Raw genomic sequence first — 19,380 nt, forward strand, 5'->3', positions numbered from 1 at the left:
TGAGCCAGGGACTGGTCTAAATGCTTTACCTATTTTAATCCTATATTTTCCTATATGAATTTTTACACCAAGTCTCTGAGGTAAGTACTGTTATTATCCATATTTTACAGATGAAGAAATAGGCACGGAGAGATTAAGTAACTTGCCCAAGGGTTCGTAAGTGGTAAAGTTGGTTTAGGAACGCAGTTTGTCTCTCTGTCTCCTGATATTCTAAAATGTCTCATTGTCATAAAAAATAAAGTTTTGCCCAGGTTTGGCCCAATGCCCTTTACCGGACTGTTTGCCAATTCCTCCACTGATTCATGAAAGCACCCCCTTTTTACAGCCAATGCTCATTTCAATTTATCACCAGTATTTATCGTGTTTTGTTTTTTTAGTTCCTTGCACTTGGTTGCTTCTTGCATTAAACTCCTTCCATTGGACACCTAAAACTAATAATAAACAAACAAACAAACAAACAAACAAATTCTTTTCATCGAAGAAGTGAAACTAGACATAGAGTTAACTGCGTCAGAGGCTGTCGACATGATCCTAGTGTCAAATAGTTTCTTTAATAAATATGTATTGAACATTTACTATGGGTTGGGACTTTTGTATATTATCTCATTTACTCTTCATATCAACACTACAAAGTAGACGTCATTATTCATTTTTTTACAGAGGAGGAAGACTGAAGTTTCAATAGGTGAAGTGATTTACCTGGGTTCTGCTTCTCACCTCTGGGGAGAAGCAAAGCTGGTGGTTTATGACATCACAGATGATAGTAACCTTCATCATGTAGCAAGACAGTGTTTTCCAGATGTCTCCGCTGCAAAGTTACTCTTTTAAGAGTTCTAAGATGGAGAGAGGTAGTGTTTTCAAAGAATATTTAATGACGTGGAGAAAGTGTCGTCTGTGATGTTAAGCATATGCTTAACACTGGACCCATTATGGATTCAACTAAGGAGAAACTCTCAGTCTTGCCTCTGTGAGATGGACTGATTTTTGTAAATTGGCTTCTCTGGCTGCTGGGGAGGGGAAAAGAGGATACAAGCTCATTTTCCGTTAATGCCTCTGTGCACAATCTTCAACCCAACTTTACAAGCTGTGAAATCAAGAGAGAGGGGGCGCTGATTTGGAACACTCTGAGCAGCCAGTGAACACCTGGAGGGAGAGCAGGCAGTCACTGGGAAGCATGCTTCCCCAGAAGCACCCCCTCCACTGCCAGTCAGCAGGGGGCTGCCTGCCCACAGGTCACCACCGCTGCCCACAGCCCCATCGATCCCAGCCTGAATGCACCTCCAGCTCCGTCACTCTGCCTCCCAGGTTTCTTGATTTGCAGACGGGCATGTTCAAGGTTGTTGACCTCATGAACTGGAAAGCCACGTGCAAAAGAATGAAACTAGACTGCTCTCTGTCACCATGTACCAAAATTAATTCAAAATGGATCAAAGACCTAAACATAAGATCTCACACAATAAATTTCATAGAAGAAAACATAGGTACTAAACTTATGGATCTTGGGTTCAAAGAGCATTTTATGAATTTGACTCCAAAGGCAAGGGAAGTAAAAGCTAAAATACATGCATGGGACTTTATCAAACTTAAAAGCTTCTGCACAGCAAAAGAAACCATCAACAAAATAAAGAGGCAACCAACTGAATGGGAGAAGATTTTTGCAAACAGTGCCTCTGATAAGGGGCTAATATCCAAAATACATAAGGAACTCATACAACTCAACAATAACAATCCAATTAAAAAATGGGCAGACGACCTGAAGAGACATTTCTCCAAAGAGGACATACAAATGGCCAACAGACATATGAAAAAATGCTCAACATCATTAATCATCAGAGAAATGCAAATAAAAACCACAATGAGATATCACCTCACCCCAGTCAGAATGGCTATCATCAACAAGACAAATAATAACAAGTGTTGGAGAGGCTGTGGAGAAAAAGGAACCCTCATACACTGTTGGTGGGAATGCAGATTGGTGCAGCCGTTATGGAAGGCAGTGTGGAGGTTCCTCAAAAAGTTAAGACTAGAATTACCATATGACCCAGCAATCCCTCTCCTGGGTATCTACCAAAAAAATCTGAAAACATTTATCCATAAAGACATATGTGCTCCAATGTTCATTGCAGCTTTATTTATGGTGGCCAAGACATGGAAACAACCAAAGTGTCCTTCGATAGATTAATGGATAAAGAAGTTGTGGTATATATACACAATAGAATACTATTCAGTGGTAAGAAAAGATGAAATAGGACCATGTGTGAAAACATGGATGGCTCCTGAGATTATAATGCTAAGCGAAATAAGTCAGACAGAAAAAGTAGAGAACCACATGATTTCACTGATATGTGGTATATAAAACTGAAAACAGGGGCCGGCCCAGTGGCTCAGGCAGTTGGAGCTCCATGCGCCTAACTCCGAAGGCTGCCAGTTCGATTCCCACATGGGCCAGTGGGCTCTCAACCACAAGGTTGCTGGCTCAACTCCCGCAAGGGATGGTGGGCAGCACCCCCTGCAACTAGCAACAGCAACTGGACCTGGAGCTGAGCTGCGCCCTCCACAACTAAGACTGAAAGGACAACAACTTGAAGCTGAACGGCACCCTCCACAACTAAAATTGAAAGGACAACAACTTGACTTGGAAAAAAAAAGTCCTGGAAGTACACACTGTTCCCCAATAATGTCCTGTTAAAAAACAAACAAAAAAAAACACCTGAAAACAACAAAAGAACAAGACAAACAAATGAAGGAACAAAAACTCATAGACACAGACAATAGTTTAGTGTTTACCAGAGGGTAAGGGGAGAGGGTGGCTCTAGAAGCCATACACAGTCAAATATATGGTGATGGAAGGAGAACTGACTCTGGGTGGTGAACACATAATGTGAGATATAGATAATGTATTACAGAATTGTACACCTGGAATCTATGTAACTTTACTAACAATTAAAGTTAGTAATTGTTAGTAACTTTAATTAAACTTTAATTAAAACCAAAGAAAAAGAAAACCAGAAGCAGACCCTCTGGGCCTCAGGCAAGAGACTTCAGAACACAGTGGATGCAGCTCAGTGTCCTGAGGCTTGGTCCCTGCCTAAAGATGCACACTGCTGTACCTCAGGGCCACCAGTAGGGCTCTGCTGATGCTGCCAGCTGCCGCTGTCCTTCCGACCCCAACCCCTAGGACCTCCTCTAGACACGATTGCTCCTTTTCACTAAGGTCGTGCCTTCTGACACCACTTAGAATGTGGCTGCAGCTCTAAGTCTGGGCCGCAGCCGAAGGGACTGGATTTCCTGTGCTTCTGAGCAGCTAGCAGCTGAGGCGTCAGCAGGTGCTCCAGAGCTCCTGATCCCCATCCTTCAAGGTCATGGACAGACATAGCCAGGACTAAACCAGAGCCGTGGCTGCTGCAGGTGGATATGCTTATGTTTATGAAAATCAGACCTTTACCAAGGCTGCCAGGGGCTGCTGGCACCCAGACCAAGGCCGCTGATGGACACACATCCTATGAACATAACTTACAATGTTGATGTTGACCTTGATCACCTGACTGAGGTAATGTCTGTCAGGTTTTTCCACTGAAAAGTTTACTCTGCCTCCCCACTTCCACTCTGTACTTTTAGGAAATCGCTGTGTGCGACTCATACTTAAGGAGTGGGGAGTTATTACCACCTCCTTGAGGGTAGAATATCTACATAAATTATTTGGAATTTTTTGTGGGAGATTTGTCTCCTCCTAATCATTTACATATTTTTTTATTTATATCAGTATGAACACATGGATATTTAGTTTATACTTTGGGTTGTAATGCAATGCTACTTATTTTGTTGCTCAAAGTGTTCCAGCTTTGGCCACTGGGAGCTGTTTTCCTTGGCTCCTATGTCTCTTTGACACTTTGACATTATTGTGGGGCTGGGGGGAGGTATATTTCCTTCCTCCTTGGAGACTTTTGACCCCACTGATGTTGGATGTTGGATGCGGGTGAGATACAGACTGACCCCCTCCTTCACTCAGCCCTGCTGCCACTTGCTGCTGGGCCTCCGAACTCTAAGTCCTGGCCGCACCTCTGATCATGGGGGACCTTGGAGCTGCCAGACACACTGAACTTTAGACCCGGCCCTTTGCTCCCTCCTGCAGTCACTGCACTGCAGAAACAGTGCCCTGTCCCTGGCTGAGTCTGTCCAGTTCTGGCTCAGACAAGCTTTGTAACCTTAGTAACGTAACTATATCCTCCATGTTTATGAATAAACTTAAAGGACAAAACAAAAAAATCTGTCTTTCCATTATATTTGAAACCTACCTTATCTTCTCCATTTCTGAACTTCAGATCAATGTCATTTTGCCTGAGACTGTGTTTATTACATACCCTCCCATCTGGCCAGCATAGCGTCAAGGTCTCTGGAGTCAACCAGACTCGGATTCCAATCCTAGCAGCCATAGGCAGTCACTTGATCTCTGAAAGCCTCCGTTTCCTCACCTGTAAAAGAAAGATAATAATAACCTTCAAATAGCTACCACTGACTGAGCACCTGCTATGTGTATTAACTGATAACCTATGAAAAGCACCTAAGAAGATGCCTAACACACATAGCAGATGTTTGACAAATGGAAGCTGTTATCACTATTAGTAGTAGGAATACTGCAGTCATTTGTGTCCCCCACCCCAGTCTCTCCCTCACGTCCATTCTCTGCTCTAAAGCTCAGACACACCAGTGTCACTCTTCCACCCGTGATCCACCCAGAATCCAGAATCCAGAATCCAGAAACCCCCTGAGATTCAAGCTCTTTAGGAATCTTGCCCTGCTCTGTGGCCCTGGCCTCATCTTCCTTTTCTCCCCAAATCCTACCAGACTATTCACTGTTCCCCAAACAGGCCTAACTTCCCAGCCTTTGCCCATGCTGTTCCTTCTGCCCACAATGTTCTCCCAGCTTCTGTCCATCTGGGGACTTCCAGATCTGGGTTTCTGTTGTCAGTGACAAAACCAACCAACCAGCTGTGATTCTGTGTTGATGTGTCTGCCCCGCCCCCACCCCTTCACCGACCAGGCTGCCCAGTGATCAGGGTCATGTTTTATTAGACCAAGTGGTAAGAAGGAAAGGGCATGGACTTAGAGTCCCACAAATCTGGGTGGGATCTGCATCTGGAACTTATCTGCTGTGTGGCCTCGACCAAGTTCCCTAACGTCTTTGAGGCTCATTTTCCTTATTTATAAAATGATAATAGTAAGCGTAGTTACTTCGTAGAAATTTGTAAAGATTTAAGTAGAAAATCCACGTGAGGCACTTCACATAATGCCCAGCACACAGAAAGTGGTTAATAAATGGTCACTTTCTTTCCTTTTATTAATATCAGGCATCCAGGAGTTGCTTGCTCTGCCAGGCTCCATTTATTGATAGATTCAAGGCTAAAAATAGAGCTGCAGCCTTGAGGAGCAGGTCCTTCCAGAGCCAGGAATTGACGCCCTTGGTATTGTGGACAAGGAAGCAGGCTGCTTCTCCCCCAGGGGTCTCTCAGAGAAACACAGGTCTTGATGCCTACAGCCTTTCTCCCATTGATTTCCAGGGTGGGCATGCAGAGGTCAGCCCAGCCCAGGCCGATGAGCTCTCCTAGCAGAGAGTTCTGCAATCTGACAGGCTAGCTTTTAACTCCAGTCCTGCCGTTCACTGGCTCTGTGACCTTGGGAAAGCAACTTTCCCTATCTGAGGATTGTTATCACTCTCTAGCCTGGGAAACTGACAATGGTAATAACATAGTTTGTGATAACAAGCACCTTACATGCACAGAGGCCTTGAGGCCAGTGACAAGCTCTGGGACTCTGGATAATGACATCCCGTCTCTGAGCCTCAGTTTCCATATCTCTGAAATAGGCAAACAGTAGCCCTGACCTTACAGGACTGTTATGAGGACCTAGAGAGGTCATGGTCAGCAGTCGCCGATAGCAGTAACATCTGATGGGAACCTGAGTTATCGAATGGCCCATCTTCCCATCTGAGGGTATGGGGAGCAGAGACAGAAATTTATTTCAGCTGTTTGTAACTATTGATCTACTAGCCTTGGAAAATGCAAAGTAATGTATCCAAAAAGAAAAACTCCTCTCGGCTTGAGCTGCTAATAGGCTGGCCCTGCCAATGGATAAACCCTTCTGTGTGACTGACTTCCCCTGCCATTTCAGTGCTCTTGGAGAGTTGTTTTGTCTCCCAGGACAAGATGCTAATTTAATTAAAGCAGCTCCTAAATTGTGAACAGGAGCCCCCATATCCCCCCTCTGCAGCTAGTTATAAAAATGCCATCAAAGGGCATAAATCTGGCTTCCAGGGGCACTGACATGCAGAGCTTACATGGCTCACAACCTCCAGGCCATGCGCTCTGGACGGTTTCTTCCCTTCTTCCCTTCCTGGGACAGGTCCAGTCAGGCTCCAGGCCCTCGCTCATTTCTGACCACGAGAAGGATTTAGAATTGCGTGACAATAACATTGATAAAAATGCACAATTCCATCACATTGCAGTCCTCCAGGGAGGAGGATAGTACAATGGTCCCTATAAGAGATCGAGAGCCTTGGGCCAGAGCACCATGTGCAAAGGCTCTCTACCCAACCGCCTGCAACCTGAACCTGTGCACCTGACACGGGAGAGGAAATCTGCCCAGGCTGAGCATGAAAGGAAGATCACTGGATGATCATCGGGGGTGCCAGCAAGCCCTAGAGCACTGAACCCACTAGGTGGGGGTGTCCATCCAGCAGCATCTAGGATGAGAGTTTAGGCTCTGGATTCTCTCTCCTGGGTTTGGATCTCAGCTCTACCCTGGAAGACCCTGGGCCAGTCTCTAAACCTCTCACTCCTGAGTTTCCTCAGTTTGCATATTTATTGATTTATTTGCATATTCATCAGTATTCTTGCTTGCAGATACCAGAGTCTAAGTAGTTTAAGTAGAATAGGAATTCACTTGGATGTTAGACTCATTGGTTGGTAGAGAAACAGGCTCTAGATGTAGATTTCAGGAGTATCTCTGAGAAGCACACTGCAGAATCAGCAGGAGCTGCTGCTGCTGTCACTGACCCCAGAACCATAACACAACTACCATCACCCAGGCCAGCCAAAGAGCCACCCCGTATGTAGCCATTCCTACGTATAGCTTATCCCCTGGTTGGTATCTCAGGTGGGTGAGTGTGATTGGAGAAAACTAGGTCACACACCTGCACTCCAGGCACAAGGGAGGTTGGCTTCACTTTGAGAAAGAGGAACTCAAAATACGAGGAATAATCGAAATACAGAAAGGAATTTTTCAATTGCTGGATAACGATGAATGATGTACATCTTCTTTCTTGTCTATTTCCCCCACATTGAATGTAAGTTCCATGGAACAAATGTCTTGTTTACCTCTATGTCCCCAGCACCTAACATGGAGCCTGTGATGAATAAACACATAAACCAAATGTGGGTAATAAAAAAGCTACCTGTACTTTGAGGTTATTGGCCAACTTACCGTCTCAGGGAACTGTCGCTCCATGCCTTTGGAAAAGCTGCTCCTTTATGGAATGCATTCCTCCATAGCCCCTTGCCTGATGGTGAAGTTGTCTTCATCTTTCAGTTTTCAACTTTGACTCACCTCCTCCTGGAGGCCTTCCTTGATATACAACTCCATCCCTTCCACTGCCATTTTCACTATTGTAAACACCATGCCCTGGGGAGCTGGTTTAGTATGGTGGTTAAAAAGGCAAGCTCTACAGTCTAACTGGCTGATTTCAATTACTGGCTTCAGCTCTTATTAGCTGCTGGAGCGCGGGTAAGTCATGTAGCCATTTTGAGGACCATCCTCTTCATCTATAAAATGGCGATAATATAGTATTCTAAGTCACAGAGTTGTTGTGAGATCTAAATGAGATAGTGTACGCAAGTTCTTAAAACTGGGTCTAACAGAGAGAGGTGACAAAGAGAGATAACTCAATTAACTGCTATGGTTGCTATTGCAATCCTTACTGTTCTAGTGCTTATCTGGGCAATATTATGATTGTTTTCATGTCTATATCCCCAACTTAACTGAGACCTTCTGAAAATTAGGAACTAGTGTCCTCTATGTCCTCTCCATGCCCCTGTCATACAGATTGGGTGCTCATACGCTTTATTGGATCAATGGCTAACTCACTCAAAGAAATCACAAATGGCAAGACTGATAGATAAAACAGTTAAAGTCTGTACATGAGAAAAATAACTAAAATTAAAATGTCATCTGTAAGTGGGGAGAATGGCAAATGGCTAATGTCTACATTATGTGAAGATTTCATACACACCAATAAAAAATATCTGAGTTGCTAAGAGATATCTGGACAACAGTCATGAACAGGCATTTCAGGTGAGGAGATAGAAGTAGTAAGTAAACACAAAAGAATATTCAACTTTCAACAGGAGAAATAAAAATGAGATTCAAATGGAGGCAACAATAGTATAGAACACAGAATTCAATACAGAATTATTTATAACACTAAAAAATGTCCAGTAGCAGAAAAAATAGTTACATAAATAACGATACATTGATTTAATGGCATGGTGTTCCATCATTAAATAATTACGAAAATGTTGAAACCAGTGCTTATGGTATAGTAAGATTACAAGCAGACTGCAAAATTAAATTTAAAGCATGATCACAAGTGTGCAAAATGTTCATCCGGATTTAATGAAAGCTTGGCAGAAAATACAAGAAAATGAAAACAGTTGCCTTGATAAAAAAGAGAAAATTTATGGAGTGTCTGCCATATGCCAGACACTATGCCAAGAGCTTCCACATACATGATCTCACTTAATTCCCCAATTGTCCCCAAATCTCTATGAGGTAGGAGTTGTTCCTTTTATGGATAAGGTGACTAAGGCATAGAAAAGGACAATCACCTGCCGAGGTGGCACAGCCAGCAATTGGCAGAGCGGAGTGCCAACCCTGGTGTGTTGGACTCCAAGTCCAGTCATCTTTCCAACACATCAGATGTGTAAGATGGATGGGGTCCAGTGGCTTTTCTTTCCATTTAAACATTGCCTTTGGTGCTGTTTAAATGTCATTTGTACAATCAAAACACAATTAAAAGAACAACCAAATCTGTCTCAGGAAGGCAGTTCATTCAGCCTCTCTCTCTCCAGAGTCCATGGACTAGAGGCCCACCCTGCCATTGGCCAAAGCCCATGGTTTTGTCTAAATAATACCAGGAAACAACCATGCAAATCTTCTGTCCCTTTTCACTCATCAAAACCCCTAGGGAGGCATCTGGCATTTCCCCCATCCTCCTTACTACGACCCTCCTTCCAGAACTACCTGTGCAGTGGGGATCCCAAGACTTTTGTACATTCCTTCCCTCTTGACTAGAACTCTCTTCTCTACTCTTCACATATCTGGCTCCTCCTCTTTCTTCAGGTCACCATATCCTTTCCCTCCTCAGAGAGTCTCCCTGGTTACTGTCATTTCCACTTCCCTGGATTGCTCAAGGCTTTATTACCAAGTCAAGCTCCCTCCGCCCCTCAGGGAAGATGCTTCTTGAAAGCTTCCTAGTCCCCATGCAGATAAGCCCTTGGGTGTCCATCCCACCAGGTTATCAGGTTGGCCCATTCTTCTAGGCATCAGAGCCTGGAAGCTAGTAAATACCACCCCTACCCCCTTCAGAAATACAGGAAATAAAGCACTTGGAAAATTCCATGGTATTCTGCACCTGGAAACAGAAGACTTCTTTTTGAGCACAAGTGAAAACCCCTCAGGAGATCCCAGAAATAGCTAATCATCTATTTATACAATAAATTTATTGAGCACCCCCCCATATGCCAAACCTGTGCAAAACACTGGTCATGCACACCAGGGCAGGTCACTCACCGAACAAGGGTACCCCATTTGAGGGACAAGTGGGGGTCAAGATCCAGCCCACGGCCAGTCACCAAACTGTGAGCCCACAGAGCTGTGTCTGCTCAAAAGGATGCCTTTTGCTAATTCCCTCAAAAGCACTGTACGGGCTAGAAACAGACCTGCACATTCATGAATTAAACCCATATGGTGCCTGTCCATGTGGAATTACAGTCCAGTGTGAGACAACTAAATATATAATTAGAATTTACCCTTATTTTACTGGTGAGGACACTGGGTTTCTGAGAAGCTCAGTAATTGGCCCAAGGCCACACAGCTAGTGAGTGACAGAGTCAGGGTTTAAATTCAGGTCTCCTGGCTCCAAAGCCACAATCTGCCCTGCAGAATGAAAGAGGCATTTTAGCTACATCAGTATTCATGTTGAGTATCAGTGCCGTCCTCCTGCGTCTCAGTTTCTCCCTCTCCCTGACCCCTTGGATAACAAACTCAGGTTTCTCTGATTCTGAAGGTCCCTCCTCTTGACCTGGCCAGCCCCCTTCAGCTCAGCTCGCTTGAATCCACCTGCCGTCAAATGCAGAGGCTTTTGGTGAAATGACTCATGCAATTTTTACTTCCTGTCTTATGTGTCTTTTGGACCCAGTCATTTATCAAGGGGCAGGGCTGGGGACAGGCCTGAGTGACTGCTCCTGTGTTATACTCACAATTCCATTCACAGAGGCAAATAAGGCCATCATATATCTAGGAATAAGGTGATATGAATAAAATTACAAAATTTTACTGAAGGTCATAAAAGGAGATCTGAATAAATGGAAAGACACACCGTGTTCTTGGATGGAAAGACTCAGTATTGTAAAGATGTCAGTTCTCCCCAAAATAATCTATAAATTTAATGTGATTTCAATCAAAATATCAAAGGTTTTTTTTATAGAATTTGACAAACTAATTCTCAAGTTAAACTGGAAGAAAAAATACATATAACATACACAAGAATAGAATATCAAAAAAACCTTTTTAGAATTTTTTTATTGTGGTAAAATACACATAACATAAAATTTACCATGTTCACTATTTGTAAGTGTACAGTTCATGGCATCAAGTACATTCAAACTGTTGTGCAACCATCACCACCACCCATCTCCAGAACTTTTCCATTATCCCAAACTGAAATTCTATACGCATTAAACAATAACTCCTCCTTTTCCCCTTTCCCACAAGAATAAAAATGTTTAATGGATAAAAATGAGAGGGAACTATGAAGCCAGAAATAAAATATACTTATAAAACAAGAGAAAGTCTATGTATGTATGTGTCTGTCTATCTCTCTGTCATAAGCATAGCATTGTGAATCTATGAAGCAAATGGGACAAATGACTCCTCAATTTGAAAAATATGAAATCTGAACTCTACCTCACACCAGACACACATACAACATATCTTTGATTTTAAAAACTAAATGTAAGAAACAGAAGCATTAGAAGAGTTAAAAAGGTGGTTAGATTTGACACCACAAAAACATTTAACTTTTGAATGACTAAAGACTGGATGAGCAAAGTTAAAAATAAATAACAGACTGGGAGAACAAATCTGCTGCAGACATACAGGAATACAACAAGAACATATCTCAAAATAACAATTTTGCCTTTATTTTTCCTACTTTCTCGAGTCTATCAGAGGTTCCATTTTACCTGCAGGAGAATTCATGCTTTTACAGCAAGAATATAAAGCAAGAGAAACAGCCAACATTCAGATGTCATTGTTTTTTAACTTCCCAGATAGTCTGCTGAAGCCCACATCAGAAGCCACACTTTCGAAAGGCAAAGCCTTTGATTTGCAGGAGGCTGAGAGAAGAAAACGCTCTTGAAAATTAAAAGGCTAGGCTCTGGAGATAGAGTTTATGCCTTAACTATAGACTGAAAGGAGAACCGAGAAGACCCAGACCATGTGCCACCTGGGGAGGTAAACGGGGTCCTTAGGCTGGGAGAGAGAAAGGGAATGCGATGAGGCACAACCTTGGGAGAGGCCAAGGGGGCCTCGGATAAGTGAATTGAACTTGAGGGACCACAAGGAGGGGAAAGAAGTCAGTGCCCAAAGACTGCTAAACCCCCTTCATCACCACTGCCAGGGAGCCTCCTGGGGACGGGGCTGTCACCAGCACATCCTCTGTGACCACTCATGTGGGCACCACAGGCCACTTTGGCTGAAGAACCACATTAGCCATTCAGGTCGTCACTGTCCCACTAGGGCCTTCATTGGCACATGCCTGGAATGCTCAGCAGGAGTGATGCCCACCCACGTCCTGAGACTTTGCTGAGTAGCCCCATCCACACTTATCACTATTAATGCAGCCCCTTTCCAAATGGCTCAGGGCATTCATCAGCCTCCCAAACCAGAGGGTGGGCTCTTTGACAACCACAGAGGAGGTGGTAGTACGGAAGCGAAGACCCCTATAACCTGTACTCAGCTAGAACTACGTAATGGTAAAATCTACCCTGGCTAAATATAAAGAACTCCCACAAAGCAATAAAAGATAGACCGATAATCCATTAGAAAAAGGGGCAAAGGACATGAAAAAGAAAATTTACAGAAGAAATACAAATAGCTAATAAATATGTGAAAAGATGTTCAGTGCCAGTTCTAATTAGGAAAATACAAATTAAAATGAAATACATTTTGTTTGGCAAATTGGCAAAAATTAGAAAGGCAGATAAGGGAGGAAGCACTGTCATATGCCACTGGTGGAAGAACTCATTGGTGAAGACTTAGCAAAGGGCAATTTGGCAATTCCATAGAATGTACACAAATGTACACCTTTAAATGCACACTTTTACACCCAGCAATTCTACTTCAACCAAAATTTCCCACCAGGGGACGGTTGAGAAAATTATGGGTACGGGGGTCTATCCAACATGGGTCAGTAGAGGTGTTTTGCAACATCGTTGTAGTGAAAATTTGGGTAGCAGATTGGGAGTGCAGTTGGGGGGTGCTGCCATTTAAGTGGGTTGATCACTGCAGGCTTGACTGAGAGAGCCATCTGACAAAGGTGAAGCAGAACATGAAGCAAACATAAATCAGTCAGGAAGGTCTATGGGAGGAGCTAGGGCTCTATGTAATCGCCAGAACCCTACAGAGAAAACTCTGTTTATAATAAAGCGCTGTGGTTCTAACTTCCTCTTCCCTTCCATAAGTACCCCTCTATCTTGGCATTAGGGCCAGAGTATGCACGTGACTTGCCATGTGTGCATGCACTGGGTTGCAACCCTTTCTTTTTCCCAAAAAAATCCTTTTCAGTGATGAAACACCTAGTCAATATTATTTTTCAGTCAACACATCCTTCAGTAAACCTTTAAAGGAGTTGAGATTAATCCATGCAAATGTTGGGAGAAGACATTCCAGGCAGTGGGAACAGCCAGTGTGAAGGTCCTAAGGACGGAGCTTGACTTAATTGGTCAGGAAAGAGAGGGTGCCACTGTGGCTGGAGCAAAGTGACTGGGGCAGGACAGAAGGGTCTGGAAGGCATCACTCCAGGGAGCTCCCTGGGAGGAGGCGTGGGTAGGCAGATCTGGGGAGAGCCCCATAGGCCATGGGAAAGGCGCCTTTGTTTTTGCTCTGAGATTGGAAATCACTGAAGGGATTTATGATTAAGGTGAAAAAGCAGAATGTAAAATCAAAGTGTAGGATGATGTTTAAAAACTCATTTTAAAAAAAGACTGAAAGGAAATAACCAAAACTGACCACAGCTGCTGAGTTAGAGTGAAAGAATGATTAATTTTTTCCTCTATCCAACTTGAAGTGTCTCTTTATAGTATGTTTGTGATTAAAATCTTTTTACATGATTTTTTTTAACTAGCTCCTGATGAGAAGGCAGAAAACTATTCTGAAGGAAGAGGAAAGACGCAAAGAACACTGGGGAGTTAGAGGTAGAGGATAGAGGCCAAGACAAAGGCAGAAATGAGATCTGAGGTAGAGAAACCGGTGCCGAGGCGGGAGAAGACAGAAATGGGAAGGAGAGAGGAAGAAACAGAGAGATGGGGAAGAGTGTGAGAGAACCACAGAGATGAGAGACGGCAACAAGGACAGGGGGAGGGGCCTAATAGGGTCCAGGGCAGAGACCCGGCACCTGCCTAGGCCTGTGGAAGGGCCCCACCCATCACATCCCCATCAAGCGCTCAATACACCGGTCAACCCCACAGGGGTTGGCGCAGGGGCCTGACCCAGACAGCTGAGCAGCAGCCCACTCGCCAGAACTATTCTAGCATCTCAGGAACCCTCCATGGTGTTTGGATGATCTTAAGCAGGGAATTGACACAATTGAGCTTGAGTGTTCACAGAGCCCATGTCTGTGAGGAGGAAGTGGGCTAGACCCGGCACAGACACTCTGAGAAGCACCTGGTACTTCTGAGAGCAAGGCAGGGGCTACAAAGCACTTTCACACCACACACACTCACACTCTCATACACACATCGCACACCACAGAGGGCCCTGCACATCTGTTACAGCCTGCACAGAGAAATTCTGGTACCTAGTGAGGCCGGGGGTATCTGCTGGAGGTACCCAGTAGGCCAGTAGCAGCACGTGGCAGTAGGAACTTGTTTTTGAGAATCTGCCAAGATGCTGACAAACGCTCATGGTGCCCCTCCCCACATCCCCTTGGTCCACAGACTGGTGGCAGCTGAGGAGCTAGTTTTGTGCACCATGCTCCCACCCTATTTCAAATGTGCCCTGTGGCTTCCCTTGGCTTTTCTGCCTCAGGGCTTTCTCTTTAGCTGGGGCAGGTCACTCTGCTGTTCTCTCTCGAGGAAGCACAATTTGGAAATGCAGGAAGCTCAGGCCCCTGGAGCAACAACCCTCAAGAGTGAGGGACTGGAGTCCTTGAAAAACACCTCAGCTTTCTGGCCCGAAGTAGAACAACGCTGAGTCCCATTCTTCATGGTTCCTTAGAGGGGCCCCAGCGGGACTGAGCCCAGTTGCTCACAGTGTAACCAGCGCAGAGAACAACGTAAAGGAAATCGTTTGTCCTGTAGAATGTCCCACATTCTGGGTTTGTCTTCTAGCTCCTTTGCGGTATCAACTACCTTGTTTCTCCGTCTGCTGTATTTCCTGTAAATAAAAGCCCTAAGTTCAACTCTGCTGGCAAGGCACCCTAGCAGGTGGTGTGGTGCCTGGCTAAGTGTTCTTGGCCCATCCTGGAGGTCACTTGCAGACATGCTGTACCAATGGTCTTCTGCGCCTTACTACCTGAGGGCATTCTCTGGTCCTGAGAGGGGACTGGGAGTTAATACCCCTGGAGCGGCCTTTGATCGGTGTGGGGTGGGAGTCCATGTCTCAATACCCCATCTTCCTTTCCTGTCAGAGGAGCTTTCTGACATATGTTCTGCACAGTCTTTCAGAGGGTCCCCAGAGGAACTGGCCCCAGTTACCTGAGTGACCCCCTCATTAATTCACTTTTTATTGGCTTTCTTCCTTCCCTGCCTCACCTCCCCGTGCCCTTAAAGGTACTTCTTGGGATCATCTCCCAAATAAGCTTACTTGCACCCAATCTTTTTCATAAAGTCAACTTTTGGGGGCAATTTAAACTAAGTCAGATACTTCATAGGTGGGGCTGTGCACATCATACAACGTCACATTAATGGTGCGACACCCATAATGGTGCTAAGATTGATCAGTGGTCGCCAGCCGTGACAACCAGATCCCTCCATTATAAAACTCCCCGTCAACTTTGCATTTAATTATTTCATCCATTGATAATTATTGCCTAAATCCATTACTTTATTAAGGGTTGTAAAAAAGATGATTTTTCTAATCCTATCAATCGTTTCACATTTACTAATTGGAATTTTTTTTGTGTGAGGAATTTTCCCTCATAAACTAGGGCTTTTAGGTTGAGATGAAATAGTAGAAGAATGACAGTATAAAGGCATATTTTTTCCTGTTCACTGCTAATTCTTATGACGAGAAATTGTGCCCTAGTTACCTCTAATGATATTTAATGATATTTGTTTAATTTGAGGCTTTCTCTCTCTTTCTTTCTGAGTATCAATATAAACAAATGAGTATTCCTATATTCAGTGTATTTCAGTCATTACCAGTCATTATCCTTTCTGATGCTCAAATTATCTCATCTTTAACCAGCGAGCATAGCATCCCTTCTTGTTGGCTCCTATATGTCCTTTGGTCATAATTCCATTGCTCTTTGACAATGTCCTTGTTTTGACCCAACAAGATGTCCCAGGCTCACGGGGATACGAAAGTCAATTTGGGGAATGTAATCAATAATGTTGTAAAGATTTTGTAGGGTATCTGAAGGACACTTGTCTTATTAAGGAGACCACATCAGGGATGAGGTAGATGCCTGATCACTGCACTGTACACCTGAAGCTGAAGCTGAACAATAATGAATGTCAACTATAATTTTATATATATATATACATACATGTATGTATGTATATATATGTATATATATATATATATATATATAATTACAAGAAGTGGAGTACAGCATTAGGAATAGAGGCAGTGGAAATGTAACAGCTGTAGGTGATGTCAGAGGGGTACTAGATTGGGGGAGGGGGATTATCACTTTGTGAGGGATATAAATGATAAATGTCTACCTATTACATTGTTTTGTACACCTGAAACTAATACAATAAATAAATAAATAATAAGTATATAAACAAACAAATCAAAAAGCTGTCCCTGGCTCATGGTGTCTATTTCCTGTCCCAGACCAGTAATCAGCCATTCTTCCAAAGAGCCCTGGTTCTGGGTAGTTATTGAACACGATTGGGACACTAGGTGTGTTCACTGATGGCAGGTTATCATTGCTTCTAAATTTTTCAGTGGACAGAGCTGGAAAATACATACTTTTGAACACAAAAACAAAAGGATTTTGAGTTGCTGTTAATATTTCCAGTTCAAATGTAAGATTGCAGGGTTTTCAGTTAACGTCTTTGGTCTTATCCTCATATCTCTTTTTCTCACACACTGAAGATCTTAGATTCTAGCATTAACACAATTATTTGCATTATCCTATGATTTATATAAAATAGTTTCAAAAATAATGCCAATATCCATACTAACAACATGACTTTCTTTTTTTTACATATTTAGTGGATTTACTCAAATGAAGGAAGCTTAAATAATACAGGACTGAAAATATTAGAAATCTACATACAATAGAAAGTGAATATAAATTAGCCAACTCCATGAACATTTCCAGCAAAGCACTCATACAAATATGTATTCACGTTTTCTTTTATATAGGAATAACACATACATACATGACGTCATGATTCTGGCAAAAAAAAAGAGAGATATTAAAAATATTCTCAAGTTTTAAAGATGGCGTGGAGTAAGTTTTAACAACATTCTATATGAATGGAAACCCCTGATTTGAATCCATGATTTTATTATGCCAGAAGCATGGTTGATTTTAATTTTTTTAAAACAGACATTGGTATCATACACATTGGCTTATTAATTAAGGCATTTTGTATACACAGTATCTCAGGATGGACAAAAGACTTTTAGTATTGATTATTTGTTATGATGTTTTAAACTTTCCAAGTCTTTTCAACATAAGAAAATAGCTGCACACATTTGAGAGTTTCCTTACAAAACACAATCTTAAAAAAAGTAATGATGATTGGTCTTTGTGGTTCCTAGTAATAAATTGTCTTATGTTTTTCACATAGTATAAAGTATATTCTTATGCAGGATTGCATTAAGATCCAGTAGTTCTTAAACAATGTCACCAAATACCATATAAATCCCAAATGTAGCAAAGGTGAGCAATCTTCATAGTGCACTCTCACCTCATTGAAGTTGAAGCTGCTCCTTTCGGTATTTTTCCACTTCAATGTGAAGTAGATTGTTAGGGTTTCATTAGTGGTTTCATTATGTAGTGTCTTTTTTTTTAAAAAAAGGTTTTGATTTCTTCCATAGTTCACAGTTCTCTGATGAGACATTTTGAAAATCATATAATCCAGGGATGTTTTGAATAATCAAATGTTCTTTACTAGATGAAGCCTCTCAATGCAACTGTAATAAATAAGCATTTACATCCTTAGCTATATTACCAGTATATCCTGGAACCAAAGTAAGATGGTTTACTTGCTCCCACAATCCACTTAATTGTTCTTTTAAAATCTGAATATTTCTATCATTTATCGTTTGTTTTGGAAGATAGTTCTGACCACCACCTTTTAATGTCTGCTTGAAGCCAGTTGAAGCCAACTATTATATATACTCTTCAAACTTGCTTTTAAGTGGTGGTTTTACTAGAGGCAACAAGGCTACACAGCAGCCACGCGAGATGTACTGTTTTTCTTTCTATAAACTATTGGTGAGCACAGGAAGGCAATCCACCACCACTCCAAAGTCTTCTATCCTCACCAAATAAGCTACAAGTTCAGTTATACTTCTCTTTTTCCAGAAAGTTAAAGCTACATTCAATCTCAAATTCCTGCTGAACAAAACTTGTGCCATCGTTTCATGGTCCTGAGAAACCTCAGACAAAAAAACCACTATATTTTGACGATGGGCTTTCTGTCTGTGAAGAACCAGAATCACAGGAGTTCAGGAAATATGTTCGACCATCATGGTGTAATTTTTCAGGCCAGTGGCCTGCACAAGCCACTTCATTTTCTTTATTTGCCATATCACAGCGCCCACTTCTAGGGGACTGTTTTTTTGTGTGCTTTTTTTGTAACAAGGATTTAGAAAAGGATAATGAACTTTCTTTCTGTGATAGATCACCTTACGTAGTTTATCTGGGCTTTTCACAGCTTGTCCAACTGTTCTATTTATGTAAGCAGCCAACTGTTTTGGAGATTTTTTAACCTCCTTCATGTTCTTGTTAGTAAAATTAGATATTCTTTTTCTAGGAAGATCAATGGAATGATCCTCAATATTGTTACAAAAGTTTCGTTTTCTAACATTGTCGGTTTCCGATGCCACAATCTCTTAAATACCGGCGCGTCATGGTACCAGGGCACCTCAGCTCAATCCTAGCGCTGACGAACTGCGCCCGGAAGCCTAGAGTCCCTCGGCTCGCAGGCCGAGCCCCACTCCGGGCCATTCAAACGCTGCCGCGCCAACAATATGACTTTCAAATACATTTTTAAGATTTCTTTGCTGCTCTTTTTGTCCTTAGAAAATATTTCTTTAAGCATATAGAGTCGATCTGTTGTAAAGCCACTTGATACCATTATTTTCACTGAGTGGTTATATATCAACAACTTGATATATACATCTAAAGTCTTTCATTTCATATTGTTTTCAAATTTTAGAGACACTTTTTTTCTCCTTTCAATTTAATGTTATTTTTGAATGTGTGAAGTAAAATATCTGATTCTAAAGTCAAAACCACATAACAATATGTGCTTAGAAAATTTTGCTTCCATCACTGTCCCTCTACCCCATAAGTAATCATTTTATTGTTAGTTTGTTTTTGTGGGATTTGTTTGTTTTTTGGTTTATTCTTCCAGTGTTTCATTTTGCAAATAGAAACAATTTTTATGCATATTTATATCCCTTCTGCCCCATTGATAC

General features: G+C 42.4%; 1 pseudogene; it reads right to left on the reverse strand.

The window, feature by feature from the left end:
- Positions 1-17,498: 17,498 nt before the first annotated feature.
- Positions 17,499-18,947, reverse strand: LOC148755626 (KATNB1-like protein 1 pseudogene; annotated as a pseudogene).
- Positions 18,948-19,380: the final 433 nt, after the last annotated feature.

Source organism: Rhinolophus sinicus, chromosome 14 (genome assembly GCF_057876585.1).
Source record: "Rhinolophus sinicus isolate RSI-liver-muscle chromosome 14, RSI-T2T, whole genome shotgun sequence".
NCBI lineage: Eukaryota > Metazoa > Chordata > Mammalia > Chiroptera > Rhinolophidae > Rhinolophus > Rhinolophus sinicus.